The following is a 16448-nucleotide window of genomic DNA, read 5'->3' on the forward strand; positions in this document are numbered from 1 at the left end:
TCTTGTACAACCACAAGAAGGGAAGCTGTACTCCATGGATGTCAGACATGTCAAAGTACACATGACAGTCAAGTATATCTACAAAGAACAAATAAAAAGAAGTTCACATACTGCAAATGGAAGGTGAGGTCCATCAAGGGGTCCCCAAGGTCTCTGAGAGCCAAGTACTTCCAACACTTTTACATTGAAATCTAAAAATGTCATCAGGAAATCAATAAATGTCATTCACCATATCAATAGACTTAAAGTCAAGAATCACATGATTATTTCGATAGATGCAGAAAAAGCATTTGATAAAATACAGCACCCCTTCATGCTCAAAACACTAGAAAAAATAGGGATAGTGGGAACATTCCTTAACATTGTAAAGGCCATCTATGCTAAACCCATGGCTAATATCATTCTTAATGGTGAAAAACTGAAAGCATTCCCTCTAAAAACTGGAACAAGGCAGGGATGCCCTCTTTCACCACTTCTATTCAATATCGTCCTTGAAACTCTAGCCAGAGCAATTAGACAGACCAAAGAAATTAAAGGGATACGAATAGGAAAAGAAGAACTCAAACTATCCCTATTTGCTGATGATATGATTGTATACTTAGAGGAACCAGGAAATTCCACCAGAAAACTTTTAGATCTCATAAGTGAATTCAGTAAAGTAGCGGGATATAAGATCAATGCACATAAATCGAAGGCATTTTTATATATAAGCGATGAATCTTCAGAAAGAGAAATTAGGAAAACTACCCCATTCACAATAGCTTCGAAAAAAATAAAGTATTTGGGAATCAATCTCACAAAAGAGGTGAAAGACCTCTACAATGAGAACTACAGAACACTAAAGAAAGAAATTCAAGAAAACCTTAGAAGATGGAAAGATCTCCCATGTTCTTGGATAGGAAGAATTAATATTGTCAAAATGGCCATACTACCAAAAGTGCTATACAGATTCAATGCAATTCCAATTAAAATCCCAATGATGTACCTTACAGAAATAGAGCAAGCAATTATGAAATTCATCTGGAAGAATAAAAAACCCAGAATAGCTAAAGCAATCCTTGGCAGAAAGAGTGAAGCAGGGGGTATCGCAATACCAGATCTTCAACTCTACTACAAAGCAATAGTAACAAAAACGGCATGGTATTGGTACCAAAATAGAAAGGTGGATCAATGGTACAGAATAGAGGACACGGACACAAACCCAAATAAATACAATTTTCTCATACTAGACAAAGGGGCCAAAAATATGCAATGGAGAAAAGATAGCCTCTTCAACAAATGGTGCTGGGAGAATTGGAAATCCATATGCAACAGAATGAAACTAAACCCATATCTCTCACCATGCACGAAACTAAACTCAAAATGGATTAAGGATCTCGGAATCAGACCAGAGACCTTGCATCTTATAGAAGAAAAAGTAGGTCCAGAGCTTCAACATGTCGGCTTAGGACCAGACTTCCTCAACAGGACTCCCATAGCACAAGAAATAAAAGCAAGAATTAATAACTGGGATAGATTCAAACTAAAAAGCTTTCTCTCAGCAAAGGAAACTATCAGCAATGCAAAGAAAGAGCCTACAGAGTGGGAGAAAATCTTTGCCAATCATACTTCAGATAGAGCGCTAATCTCCAGAATCTATAAAGAACTCAAAAAACTCTACACCAAGAATGTAAATAATCCAATTGACAAATGGGCTAAGGAAATGAATAGACACTTCACAGAAGAAGATGTACAAGCAATCAACAAACATATGGAAAAATGTTCAACATCTCTAGTAATAAGAGAAATGCAAATCAAAACCACCCTAAGATTCCATCTCACCCCAATTAGAATGGCAATTATCAAGAATACAACCAACAACAGGTGTTGGCGAGGATGTGGGGAGAAAGGTACACTCTTACATTGCTGGTGGGGCTGCAAATTAGTGCAGCCACTCTGGAAAGCAGTGTGGAGATTCCTTAGAAAACTTGGAATGGAAACACCATTTGACCCAGCTATCCCACTCCTTGGCCTATACCCAAAGGACTTAAAATCAGCATATTACAGAGATACAGCCACATCAATGTTCATAGCTGCTCAGTTCACAATAGCCAGATTGTGGAACCAACCTAGATGTCCTTCAATTGATGAATGGATAAAGAAAATGTGGTATATATATACAATGGAATATTACTCAGCCATAAAGAATGATAAAATTATGGCATTTGCAGGCAAATGGATGAAACTGGAGAATATCATGCTAAGTGAGATAAGCCAATCTCAAAAAACCAAAGGAAGAATGATATCGCTAATAAGTGGATGATGACACATAATGGGGGTGGGAAGGGTTAGTGTTGGGGTTGGAGTTGGGTTTAGGGAGGGGGGCAGGAATGGAGGAAGGAAGGACTGTATAGATGGAGGGGAAGGGTGGGAGGGGAGGGGGGGAAGGGAAAAAATGGCAGAATGAATCAAACAACATTACCCTATGTAAATTTATGATTACACAAATGGTATGCCTTTACGCCATGTACAAATAGAGAAACAACATGTATCCCATTTGTTTACAATAAAAAGAAAAAAAAAAAAAAAAGAAATCTAAAAATGTTGCTGTCATAGAGTTGAAGGTAGAATGGTGGAAACCAGAGGCCAGAGAGGTTGCCTAATGGGTTATGAGCCAGTGAGAGAAGGAGCAGAAAGTTCCGGGGTGCTGCCGCAGAGCAGGTGACTACAGGTGCCAATCCCACACCGAATACTTCAAAATGCTAGATGAAAGGATTTTGATTATTTTCACCCTAAAGAAATGATGTTTGAGCAGACAGGTAGGTTTACCTGAGTTAAACATCACACAAAGTGTACCTGCATCAGAACACCCATTGACATGTACAATCCTTAGGTTTTTATGTATCTGTTAAGAAGAAATTTAATTTACATAATACACATAAAATGAGTTGGAAAACTGACATCCTCAATCCCAAAACATGCTGGCCACACTGGTTTGAGGAACTTAAAGTCAAGCTTACACCTTACAAACATCTTACTCGTTACATATATCGCACAAGCGTGCTTCTGGTGCCAATGAATTCCTCCGTAGTGGGACATTTCCTTTCCCCCTCAGGAGAAGGTGGAGGCCAAGACACACCAAGACAGTAATGAGCACAAATCCCAGCAGCTCAACCTGAGCACTAAGGGCAGGAGGACTGCTATCTATTTTGCACACAAGTCCTGAAATTATTATATGGTGTTCATGTGTCTGAGGCAACTGAGAACAATAGTTTCCTCTCAGTTCACCCGCTACCTCAGCCACCAATTGAGGCTTCTCTGTGGCCTCAGAGCAGATGGGTATGCTCCACATCCAGCATTCATGCTCCCTCTGGGCACATTTGGTAACCAGAGACCAGAAACCTCAAATTTACAAGAACAAAAGCCCTAGAAGGGCTTAAAGGCCTGCGTTCTTCCCTTCCTCCTGGAAAGCCGTCCAATTTCACTTTGAAGTATGTGAGACACATGTTTCAATTTCTAGCACAACTCAAGTCAAACAGTGACCTGGTGAGAAACCAGCTCTTCATGAACACAGGAGTGACAACTCCCTTTAAGGTTCCAGGCAGGTGGCAGTTTTGATGCTAACCATATCACTTCCTTTTTCTGAACAACGTCAGAAACCAAGCCAGCTAGCCACGACTTGCCTCCTAGACCTTGCCATACTCAATGTCTCTGCTTCCCCTTCACAGACAAGGTCAGGCCCCAACACTGAGAAGGTGAGAGCTGACAGGTCTAAACCAAGCACAAGCACCCAAGGACAGAGACCCGCCCAGAAGCCAGGTGCCTGCAGAGCTGCAGTGTGACCAGGCCAAAGCAGTCACGGCCAAAGAGTTTCAGCTGAAACTGCAGCAGCAGGTGCCACCAACCACCCTGAATTAGCACACACCCCTGGATGAGCCTGTAACAAGGAGGAGAGAAATGTGCTGACAGAACATGAAGCAACACACTGCAGGCTTGTTGCTGAAGCTGAAGTTAATAGGTGGAACCCTGCAGGACACCTATGCAGGACGTTCTGGACTATAGGCAGACCTTTTCTTCCAAGATGCTCAATTTACCACAAGATCTGTAGCTCAATTTGCTACAGATCTTCCACCTTCCTCTTTTCTGCTCACTTTGCCCCAGACCAAAAATGCCACATCTGAAATGAAGCTGGCCAGGATATCACCTGAAATCCTGATGCCCCTGGGCCGCCAGCACACACTGGCCTGTGAGCTGGCCTCCTGCACCTGAGACTAAGTACAGGGAGAGGATCAAACCTTCAGCTGGCAGTTTTATGAGCCCTCTAATTATGCATACACCACAAACTCATTCCCTCAGGGCTGCTAACTGTGGCCTTTACATGTGACAGATCTTTGTCAGCAGGAGTAAAAGGACTTGGACACCAACTATCTCACTTAAACATGAAAAAACACGAACAGCCTGGCTCTCCCCATACTGTGTTGTTTTCTTTTAAAACACAAGACCCCAAGCTGGGGACCATACTGGGGGTCCTGCAGCCAAGAGGCACATGAGCACAAGGGACCAGGAAACAAAATAATGATCAGAGCCCCAAGAGTCTCTTTCATAAGGAAGAGACAAGCACCATCCATCTTGCAAAACAACTGTCACATATCACAGATGACCCAACACCACGTGCAGTTTATTGGACTTTAACCAATTTGGGAAAAAAGAAACCTACCAAGAGCATTTCATTTTTTTTGTGTGTGTGCCTCTTGTGGCAACATGTGACCAGTTTGCAATACAAGAACATAGCTGGAAGGGACCTGAAGTCATTCTGAACACAAGAAAACCCCAAACACACTGCTGTTCATGGACCACCACTGAGAAAGATGCACCCCCACCAGACAGTCAGAAGAAAGTGCATGTGTTAAGGAGGAAGAGATCTGCTGTTTTCAAAATGACTTTCTTTGTATTGGCACTGAACACTAGACCTCATGGCTTTGAATGAATTCACTGCAGGTTGAGTCGGCCTTATTCAAAATTCTTGGGACCAGAACAGTTACAAATTTCAGAGTTTATCAGATTTTACAAGATCTATGTAAACTTTAGCAGTTGAGCATCCCTAATTCAAAACATCAAAATAGAAAATGCTCCAAAAAGGATTACAAAACAAGAGTTTCAGATGCTGTAGTACTAAACTGCCTCATAAGCAAAGGTATTATAGCTATGTTTTACTCATCTCCTTGGGTATTTTAAAGAAACGTCAATTGAAAAAGAAAACAAAATACAGGAATGTTAAAAGAGACAAATAATTTTAACGTCAAAAGCTCAGACTGATTTTAAAAAATTAAACATAGAATTATATGATTTGGCTATTCCACTTCTGGGTAAAAATACTCAATAGAATCAAAAGCAGGTGTCAGAGAAATTAGTGTGCCCAGTTCATGACAGCATTGTTCACAATAGCCAGAAGGTGAAAGTAAAGTAAGTGTGCACGGACAGATGAGTGCATAAACACAGTGGGGTATGTACATACAATGGATTATGATTCAACCCTGAAAAGGAAGGACATTCTGACAAATGCCATGACAGAGATGAACCTTGAGGACATTATATTAAGCAAAGGAAGCCCAAGGCAAAACACTGAATGTTGTCTACTTATGTGAGGGATCCAGTTGATTCCACAGAGACAGCAGAATGGCAGTTGTCAGGTCGAGGTTGAACAGGGTGGTAGTGTCTAGTAGGTGGAGTTTTAGTTTAACCAAGTCAGATGAGTTCTAGAATGGGTAGTGAGGATGGTCATGTACCGGTGTGAATGTACTTAATGATACTGAACTACATGCCTGAAAATGGTGAGGTCTATGTTACATGTATTTCACAGTAAAAAAAAAAAAAAATCTCTGTTTAATGACTAGCAGTATTTGATCAGCCCTGATTCTGTAACTATGTCAAAAACTTGAATCCAGGACAGTACTCCATGGTCACTCTTTTCTCTAAGGATATTTCAAAACGGTTTACCTTGACATCAGAGCTGAAGTTAGTTAGCCAGTTATGATCTGCAAACCTGAAATCAAAGTCCAGCTCACACACTAGGTTTGAACTTCAGATGAGAAACCAATGCCCAGGGACACAGGGATGATCTCAAAACCAGAAGGTACTAACCAAAGCGCATGAAAAGGTCAAGCAGCTGAGGGACACCATGGGACTGAAGCTCTACCTCTTGGTGATCTGGCTTGGCTCCTGCACATCTGGCTCCAGACCTCATTATCCAGCAGCCTCCACAGCATCACATCTACCAGCTGCTCCATGATCGTCAAGACCACATCCAGGATCAGAAACATGGAGGAGTCACGCTCCTTATTCTGCATGGTGATCCGGATGGTGTCTGACAGACATTGCATGTCCTTTCCAACTTTTGGATATCAACCCAAGGGATTACAAGTTGAACTGAAAGAGAAAAGATGCAAATTCAGATCCCCAATAAAGTGGGAGCCAAACTTCAAGCATCAGCAAATAACAATCCAAAATTCTATTTTCTCTTTTCAGCTAAAATGCAAAAGTCTTCAAAGCCAGCCCAGGGGAAGAGTACAGAACTGCCTGACAGCTGCTGGTGAAACCCAACTCATGGGCCACTGGTTTTCTTAAAGATTTAAGTGTCATCTCCCAGGGTGCTGGCTACTGCATACTTTCAAGGACCATCATTTTGGAATACAACAGCATACATCTCCAAGAATATTTAAACACTCATGCAAAAGTTTCTGAATCACACAAACTCTAGTTTCAAAAACAGCACTCACATATCAAGGTAGAAGAAAAAGAAGTATGAAAGGGGGTTTATTCATGTCTCCTTTACATAAGAGGGCTGAGCATCCAGTCTGTGTCACATGACTCTTATTTTGCTTAGAAGACAGTACAAGCTGTTTTTATGAAATGCTAAGGTAATACAGTACAGTCAGGCACACTCTGTGTGCACCTCCCAGCTACCTACAAGCCTGAGGCAGGTGCGTGTCTTGAGCCCAGTGTTTTAGGGCCAGTCTGGGCAACAAAGCAAGACTCCTTCATGTAAGGAAAAGAAAGCAGGTGCTGGGACATAGTTCAGTAGTAGAGCACTTGCCAAGCACGTGTGAAGCCCTGGGTTTGATTCCCAGCACTGCCAGAAAGACAGTCAGGTGCTGTGGCACACACCTATAGTCCCAGTGACCCAGGAGGCAAGAGGATCCCTCCTTGCCAAGGAGGGAACTTAGCAAGTCCCTGTCTCAGAAAGCTGGAGGCAGGGCTCAATAGTTAAGAGCCCTGGGTTCAGTTTTATTAGTACTACTGCTACTAATAAAAATAATGTAATACAGTGCAGGTGATACATTTTTATTCCAATATGCTAGACCCAGATTTTTTTTGGCGGGTGTACCAGGGATTAAAGTGAAGCGTACTTGGTTACTAAGTCATATCCCCAGCCCAATTTTGTATTTCATGTAGAGACAGGTCTCACTGAGTTGCTTAGTGCCTCTCCTTTGCTGAGGCTGCCTTTGAACTTGCCATCCTTCTGTCTCAGTCTCCTGGGATGCTGGGATTACACACTTGTGCCACAGTACCCAACAGAGAGTTATTTTTGATACAGTGATAGGCAGTAGGCTAATGCAGAGGAAAGGGGGAGAAGAGAAAATCTTCTATCTGTTAGCCGATCCATCACACAGATAACAAGTTGAAAAACATGATTGAATATTAGCAATCATTACTTTTTTCCAAATATCATCATCCTAACACAGTTAGGTTTAGTGACAATCCTTAGTGTCCCAAATTAGAACATTTCCTTTTCACATCAAAGTGGAGAATGAATGTCATATGGTCACATTTCCTTCCACTTATAAAAACACAATAGTTTATGAAAACACATAAATTTATAAACACATAAATTTATAAATTTATAAATTTATAAAATAGTTTATGAAATAGTTTATGAAAACACAATAGTGTTTTCAAGGCTTTTAGAAAGTTAAACGGCCTCATTTCTATGTCAGGCCTGGAACTACTCTTTTCCAGCTATCCCAGCTCTTCTGCCCACACTAGTTTTGTCTACCCTGCCAACTTGTGTTCATTAAGTGACTGCTGTGTGAAGAGCCCTGCATTTAAGCAGCACAAACAGGAAAAACTAACCTACAAGCAAATAAGAAACACCAACTTGACGGAACCCAACCCAGAAACAGACATGGCGTGCATTATATGGGGCCCAAGGCATGGTGGCGGTGACCAATCTGAATTGGGTTTTGAAGGACAAACAGGAGTTTCTAAAGAGGCTAAGGACAGAAGGAAAGCAGGGTGTTCATTTTGAAAAGCATTTCAGAAAGAAGGAAAAGAAGGATGGCCAAGCATAGGCCGGGGCCCATTCCAAGCAAGGTCAGGAGAGGACTGGGCACACAGGGCAGGGTGCTGAGGCATCAGAACCAAGGCTGGTGAAACAGAAAGAGAAAACAGCATGTGCAGAAGGCTGGCCCCAGCAGACATTCAGGAGGAGGCCTCCCACTGGCTGCACTTGGAGAATAAATGAAGAAAACCACACACACGTGTGCGTCTCCCGTGCCACCCAGCATGGGCTCTTGAAATGGCTTCTGAAAGTGCTTTCAATGGCAATGGCTTTTGAAACTTTCCACACACAACTAACATGTGTGGCCTTGCCTTTCCCTGTGGGAATGCCAGTACTGAGGACAGTGCCCACTGCTGGTACGATGTCCACCAATTCTTTCTGGATCTCAAGTGGACCCAGGTAAAGCGTTCTGCATAGCCAACAGTCCTGATGTTCAGGGATGGGTGTTTTCAAAGATGTCCTTCTGCATTAAGAAGAAGTACATGATACTCCTTTAGGAATAGTCACCCATCAGATATGATACTGTACCTTCAACATGGTCTGTGGTAGTAAAAGGTCTTGAGTAGCTATTTAAATAAGCCAAACAGATATATGCTCCTGAAAATAGCAGAAACATGAATTGTCTCCAAGAAACAAAAAAATAAATAAATAAATAAAAATCAAGCTCCTTGGTCGTAGCACGTATAATTAAACTTAATTATCTGCACAAATCATTTGGAAACTAATCCAGTATCACCTGCTGTCATCTCAACCACCCACTTAAATCTTTTTCTGTGGGATTTAACCTTTAATGGCTTCTCTAGTGAGCCATGCCAATCAACCCCAGGGCCAATTTTATCTTGAAGGACCAAATTACTGCAGATGCTGGTACTGGCCTCACATGACTTCGTTGACCAGGAGGAGCAGAGGCAGTTGATGCTGATGTACAGCCAGCCTTGGCGGGTCACCCGGCCCTTACAGCAGCAGCAAGAGCAGTAGGTGACCACCTCCTCTGCCTCGAGGAGGACGACCCTGGCCTCCAATGTCACCACTGCTTCTCAGAACTTCTTGGGCTCCTCTTCCTGCTCAGCAAGCCTGCTGCTGCTCTCTTAAGCAATCAGACCCTGATGCACAAGAGACAGCGCCTTCATCCAGGGAGCTGGGCAAAGGGAAGGAAGAGAGCACAAGGGACAGGAAGCAGGAAGGACATATGCACCCAGGCACTTGACGAATCTCTGCTGCTTCCACGACAACCACCCCTGTCCACTACCCAGAAAAAGCCACAGCCATAGGTGGGGGGGGGGAGGCAGGGATTGATTAACAATCACAAGGTTGCAAAACACAAGGACAAGTCTCTCAGTCACTTACTGACCTTGAAGCTGTGGCTGAATCAGCCGATTTCTAAGGTTTTGAGAATTTTAATTCACAATTATTTGCCAAATCCTCCCTACACTGATGCTACAGTTTGGATCTTCAATGCCTCCCCAAGGTCCATGTGTTAAAGGCCTGATTCCCAGCTAGTGTATTGGGAGGTGATGGAACTGCACAAGGTGGGGTCTGGCGGGAGGTCCTTGGATAACTGGGGACATGCCCTTGAAGAGGACAGTGGGACCCAGCCCCTTCCTCTCTGCTCCCTGGCTCGCGATGAGTTGAAAACTTTTCCTCTGCCATAAGCTGCTGCCTTGATGTGCTGTCCCATCACAGGTTCACAAGCAAGGGGGCAGATCAGTCACGGACTGGAGCCTCCAGAACTGGGAGCCAAACCAACCTTCCCTAAGTCAGTCATCTCAGGTATTTGTGACAGCGATGAAAAGCGAACCAACACAAGAGATACGAAACCCAGTGATTGGCTCTGGTGTGGGAACTCACATCAGCCCCGAAGAACTACGCAACTAGGACCTAAGAGTCTCTTTAAAACATGAACGAATGTCTTCTTTAGGTTCACAAAGGTCAGTGTAAAGCCAACTGCAGGATTTGGAGAAGACTAATGCCGTGCACCACCACCGTCTGCACAGGTGTGTCCCCCTCTGTCCTGGGAAGACACCTTTGACCTCTTGATCTCAGCAGCATGAGGGGCTCACACAGCCTCACAGAGACAGCCCTTCCCTCCATTAGTTTCCCCCATGTTTACCTCCCCAACCCTGAGCCACCCCAGAGCTGGACCCCTTTTCCTGTCACTTCAGTCTTCAGTCAACTGGTTGCTTTCCCTTAAGGTGCTGTGCAAGGTCGATTGTAACCACCCAACCAGTTACATGGCCGAGTTTCTGCCACGTGAATACACTCTGCGTGCATTCAAATCAACTCTTTCTCTCTTCCTCATCTGCTGTATAGCGATATCATTTCTAGGTCCTCAACTACAGAACCTAGGGAGAGGACATTTTTCCTTCTCCTACAGAAGGGTTTCAGGAAGCAGCAAAGCAGAAATCAATTTCCTTACTCCCAAGTAAGGTAAACACCTCGAGAAAAGAACCACTACAGTTCACGTTAGGCCAAGAGAGGCAGGTCAAGTGTTGCTGCAGTTGGACAAAACCATCCGATACAAAGCCTGTGTATTATAAAGTGTTGAAGAGCTCACATAATTTATTGCATACTACACTGAAGTGAAAAGTCCAAGGTTTGTATGGCTATGCTTCCACATGACCGAGACGTCAAGTCAGGGGGCCATCTGGACATGTCACTTTCCTTCGCCTTACAAATCTTCAACAACGGGGCTCAGTCAGCTTCTTTGCATACTTCCCCACTATCTACCCAACCATGCTTTACTGGGCACTGACTACATGCCCAATGCTCTCCTGGGCACAGGAGGGATAGCAGTCAGAGAGACAGTAGAACTTTTATTTCCATGAGGGAGGCAGGGAAGAAAGAAGTAAATGACAGTGATCTGAGCACCAGCAGGGAGTCAGCACAACAGATGTCTGAGTTCTAGCCTGAAGGACTGGGCATGCTCCTCTGTCTACAACCCCAAGTCACTCAGTCAATGCTCACAACTTCTCTCTCTGCCTAAAGCGAGGCACCTTTAGGAAGCCTGGAGAGACTTTGGTCCATGTGAAATTAAAACAGGAATAATGACTTGTCTCCCTTCCGACCTGTTATCCACAGATCTTTTGCCAAATAACACAGTTCACCCATGAAATAGTTTAAATCTCTCCTCCACCTAGTTTAAAAAAAAAATAAACTACTCTTAACGGCCCCCCTGTACTTCCCTGTCCTGTCACACAGGAGCCTAGGAAAGATAGGGATCATCCTCACAGCCCGCTCTTCCCGTTCCTACCCTTGTGCTGGTTCCACCCAGGGCCTTTCCTACACTTTTTGTTTGTACTTTATCGGTGACCCAAATTCCTGGGCAGGGATCCTTTCTCAATGCTCAGCACACTATGAAGAATGAGGGCGAGTCAACGACATGCAAGATGCCCAAGTAATGCCTGCACAAGTCCAAGTATCTCAGTCAATAGCACAAACCCTAGAACAGAATGCACCCATGGCTCCCATTCTCAAAGCCAGAAGAGAACTCTAAAAAGAACAATTCATTACTCAGGACCTTCTGTGGGCACAATGATGGTAGAAAGCAAGCCACTAGGAAGCCTGGCTGTCGGCCCAAGGCCAAAATCTAGCCAAGTGACAATTGCAGGAAGCAGAGCCTGGCTCAGAAGAAAGAGTCTGGGGACTAAACCTACCCAGAACTGCTGTGCGTCGGGCGTGGGCCCCTGGGAAGCTGGAGCAAACCCCACAGGCAATCTGCCAGTCTGTTGACGTCCTGTTGGCAACAGGTGCACAGCCCTTCCATGCAGCCACTCCTCATTCTCTGCTCTGTCTTCAAGGTCCTGTGCTCTCTGGGTTCCCTAGCCCTCTTCCACTTGGACTTGTTACTTCATGGACTTGTAATGCTGGAGAGAGGAAGAAGACCAAATCCCCAACACCAAGCCGGTGTCTGGTGCTCAGCAGGCACAAAACCTTTCAAATGAATGGTCTTTGGGGATGGCAAGTGTCCTGGAAATTTGATGTAAATAGATGCTTGGTTGTTTTGAAAGTACTGAAAAATCAGAACCAATTAAGTATCTACTAAAGAACCAGATGAGTGAATCGACCTACAGCCAGAGGGTTGAATGCTATGCAGCTGTTAAGAACTACATTGCATGGCTGTACATTTGAAGGGGTGGATTTAGGAACACAGCAGAGATAGCACTAACTCCCCACCCGGCCAACTCCCCAGAAACCAAACTAGCAAGGAGACAAAAATTCACATATTTGTATGGGGAGCTCCAAATCCAGAGCAAGATCAACTCTTTTGCCTACGTAAGAGTGGATCTGGGAAAAATACAAGGAGAGGATCCCACTTCCTTACCACACCCCATTCCTACACCAGCAGACCAGTCCCCCCAAGTTAAAAAGTTCTGCTCTGCCCCCAAGTTAAAAATGTGCCCCCACCACATTCCTTCTTCCATAATGTCTGAAATAACAATGCCAAGATGAGGACATGCAGCACAGGAAGCATACAATGAACAGCAAGAGAACAGAAACATGAGACAAAATGTCTTGAAGATGAAACACAACCTAGAAGGAAGTCAACACTCCAAGAAGAAAAGGAAATTCTCACAAATGCTTTGTGCTCCAAAGCAATCAACTAAGAACATGAATTCAACCAAATAAGAACTCACAAATGAAATGAGGAAATAAAAGATAAAAAAGGAAGTAAAGGTATAGAGCAATGAACTAAGGGTCAAAACAATCTGATAAAAACTAGTAACTAAGTTAACACTGAGGTACAGAAAATAATGCTGAAAGCTGTATTACTAATTCAATAAATTTATGTACAGAATGGATAGTACAGATGAAAAGCAAAGACAAAGAATAGCCAGCCAACATAAAATGTCTTTAAATGGAGAATCCAACAAATAGAATGTAAACTATAATACACATGCAGAAAGACATAAGAAATTTCCCATGAGAAAATGATTAAAGAAGTCAAACTGCAGGATGCCACAGCACAGTCACAGGAAATGTTAACATATGCTTATGGCTGTAACAGATTCTGATCTAGGTACCAAAGGGCAGTGACAAAGGCAGTTGTATGCAGTGAAAGCACATCACCACAGGCTGCAGGGATTGGGGAGGCCCATGAGAGCAGCCTGATGATCCCCATATAGCTGCCTCACATCCTGGAAGACCCCAGAGCAACAGCCACTGAGCTCTAGAGCATAGCCCACCACGACCACACCCAGCCAAGGCATCACTCAAGTCCAAAAGCAAGGGGCAGACATTGGCGCAAGTGAAAACATTCAGAGAACAGGACATTCGTGAGACAACTAAGAGGAAAAAAAAAAAAAAACAGGAATCCAGCCAGTTAAGAGTTGAACCAAAAATAAAAGATTCTGCATTGAGAGAACTACCTGAGTAGAAGCATGAAAGACATGTAAATGCAGAGCTGAGACAGTAACAGAAAACACCATTACAGGACAGAATGAGAATTACAATGTAAAATAATTTTGTAAGGTAAGAGGTTGGCGAAGCAGGAGAATAAGAATGCTGCACCCAGGTCCTGTAGCATGGGAATGTCCAAGAACACAGTCAAACCCAAAGCACTGTGTCTCAAATACCACGATGCTAACCTTATAATGCTTTCAAAAATCTCTTCCCTTGACCTCATGTGAAATTTTTAGAAAAAGAATCTTTCTTCTATTAAACATTTATTGGAAGTTTAATTTTGTTTTACTTCCATTTCTTTCCATTTATTGAAAATTGACTAAACTTAATACTTTTAATATAAACCAGAACTGGCAGACAAGTTACATTATATAATAGCATTTCTACCCATCTTTGTAACTACCCTTGAGGCTACTTTGGATGGTTAGGATTTGTGGCAACAGATATTCTCTTTTATTTGGAGTGGGCTGGGGTGGGGTGCCAGGGATAGAACTCAGGGGCACTCGATCACTTAGCCACATCGCCAGCTCTAATTTATATTTTAATAAGAGACAGGGTCTCACTGGGTTGCTTAACACCTCGCCTTTGCTGGGGCTGGCACTGAACTCGGGATCCTCCTGTCTCAGCCTCCCAAGTCATTGGGATTACAGGTATGTTCCACCACACAGGGCTGGATTTTTTCTTCTTTCTACTTTTCAATGTTGATATGTTTACATTGAGCATTCATATTTTTTTATCACTTTAGATAAAAATAAGATGATTTGTCCTAATTAAAAACAGGGAGGTACTGGGAAATGAAATTGACCACATTACATTATGTGCATGTATGAATATGTCGCAATGAATCTCAGGTAAAATGGAAGAGTTAAAATGGAACATGAATGGAAAAAAATAAACAGACTGAAAAAGAAACAGGGAGAGTTGAACAATGATTAGGACTGGATGGGGGATGGGAATGAAAAATCTCCTCTTCTTATGCTCAGTATTTTTCCAGAGGAAATTCTGTTATAGACAGGAGGTGATATTGGAAGTTTATGGTACCTAATAAAGTAAGTTGATAAATAAATCAATAAAACCCTTTTTAACTTTATACAGTTGGGTAAACACTTTAAAACTGGATAAAGGATTACAGATGATTTTTTTCCCCTATTTTTTACTCTCTGGAAGGTGAACACTTATTACAAGTGTAGGCAAAATGAAGACATGGTTTTGGGATTGTTTATAACAGAACGGGCTTCTTGGGCTGTGACAATTCCAGGAACATGACTAGCTACCAGCTAATGCCCGAAAGGAACAGGACTGTCAGTTGCAGGAGGAGGGGAGTTTTAAACTTCCTCAGCACCCGGCAGCCCAGTGATGCAGACTCTTGGTACAGACGTGCAACATGGGGAGGAGACTTCCCAAGTTGGACACAGCCCTTGGACTTTGCTCCCGGCTATTACCACACATGCACACACCTGGGAAAACCCCTGTTAATCAGACACCACTTCATATCCAACAACATGTGAGTCCGTGAAACACACCCCTCAGACGCCTGGCTCACTCATGCTCACAGCTCAGTGTGCTTCTGATCACTAAGAAAGAGACAGACACGTGGAGGAGAGCACAGAGCTCCTGAAAGTAGGCGAGGCTCCCCGGGCAGGCTCACCAACAAGCAGATGCTCCGCATGCTCAGACTTCAGGGTCTGGAACATTCCAGCGGGAACAAGACTCACCAGTGGCTATGGCCCAGTGAATGTTGGATCCATCCAGGAACTCTGCACATGCTATGGGAGAATACACCTGTGAGCCGGGAATTTGAAGCAGAACTCGAAAGGGAGCGACCTCAGTGGTGGAATCCAGCACTGCCTCCAGAGCACCCACCGGGCCACCTGCAAGGCAAAAGAGAAGCAAACACACCTCTGAGCTCAGGGACCGGCAGACCCGCAGCCAGTGTGCAGCTGCCACTCCCACATGCGGAGGCAACATGGTCACTGGTGAGAGCCCAGGCACAGCTCCAACACCCCGCAGAGTCACAGCGCCATGGGACCCAGAGCTCTAGCTTCCTCACACCCATTTCCCCAGCATCTGCTGTTGGAGTCACACTGCCTGATGTGAACCCCAGCTCTACCACTTTCAAGCTGTGTGGCCTTAGGCAGGTTACCTGATTTCTCTGTGCCCTGGTCTCTTTGGAAGATAAAGCAACCACAATATGCCTCCAAGGGTAATTATGGAAGTTAGGTCATCATTCAAAGTACCTAGACTATTTCCAGGCCCTTCAAGCACCAGGTAAGTGTTGCCCATTAGGATCCTCATCATATCCACATCTCACATGGAAGAATAATCCCTTTCTACTCCAGAAAGGTACCCTGAGAAATATGACAGCACATCCAAGACCCCGCAGGACAGAAGGCACAGGTAGCAGGTGAAGGACTGGTGGTCTGCTGTGATGAATGGCATCCTGAATCACTGGCAGGTGAACAAACTAACTCCCTCCTCCTTGGAGGAGCTGAAGCCCTCCACCTTCCTTTGCCCATGTTCCTTCACTACTAGGCTCCAAGGGGGCCCTGAGTGGCCTGAGGAGTTTATTTTGGTTAAAGACCCCAATGTTAAAGGAAGTTGAATCATTAAGGAATATGTCACTGACCTGCCACCCCATCACCCCAGAGTGTTCAGCATGTTTCACACCAGCAGAGACGTGTGCTGACACAACAGCACACCCCACAATTCAGAAAGTTAACACTGGGACATT

General features: G+C 43.9%; 1 pseudogene; it reads right to left on the reverse strand.

Moving 5' to 3' along the window:
• Window positions 1–16448, reverse strand: part of LOC124975103 (TBC1 domain family member 8-like) — a 37273-nt pseudogene that overhangs the window by 13176 nt on the left and 7649 nt on the right.

This window comes from Sciurus carolinensis, unplaced genomic scaffold (genome assembly GCF_902686445.1).
Source record: "Sciurus carolinensis unplaced genomic scaffold, mSciCar1.2, whole genome shotgun sequence".
Classification (NCBI taxonomy): domain Eukaryota; kingdom Metazoa; phylum Chordata; class Mammalia; order Rodentia; family Sciuridae; genus Sciurus; species Sciurus carolinensis.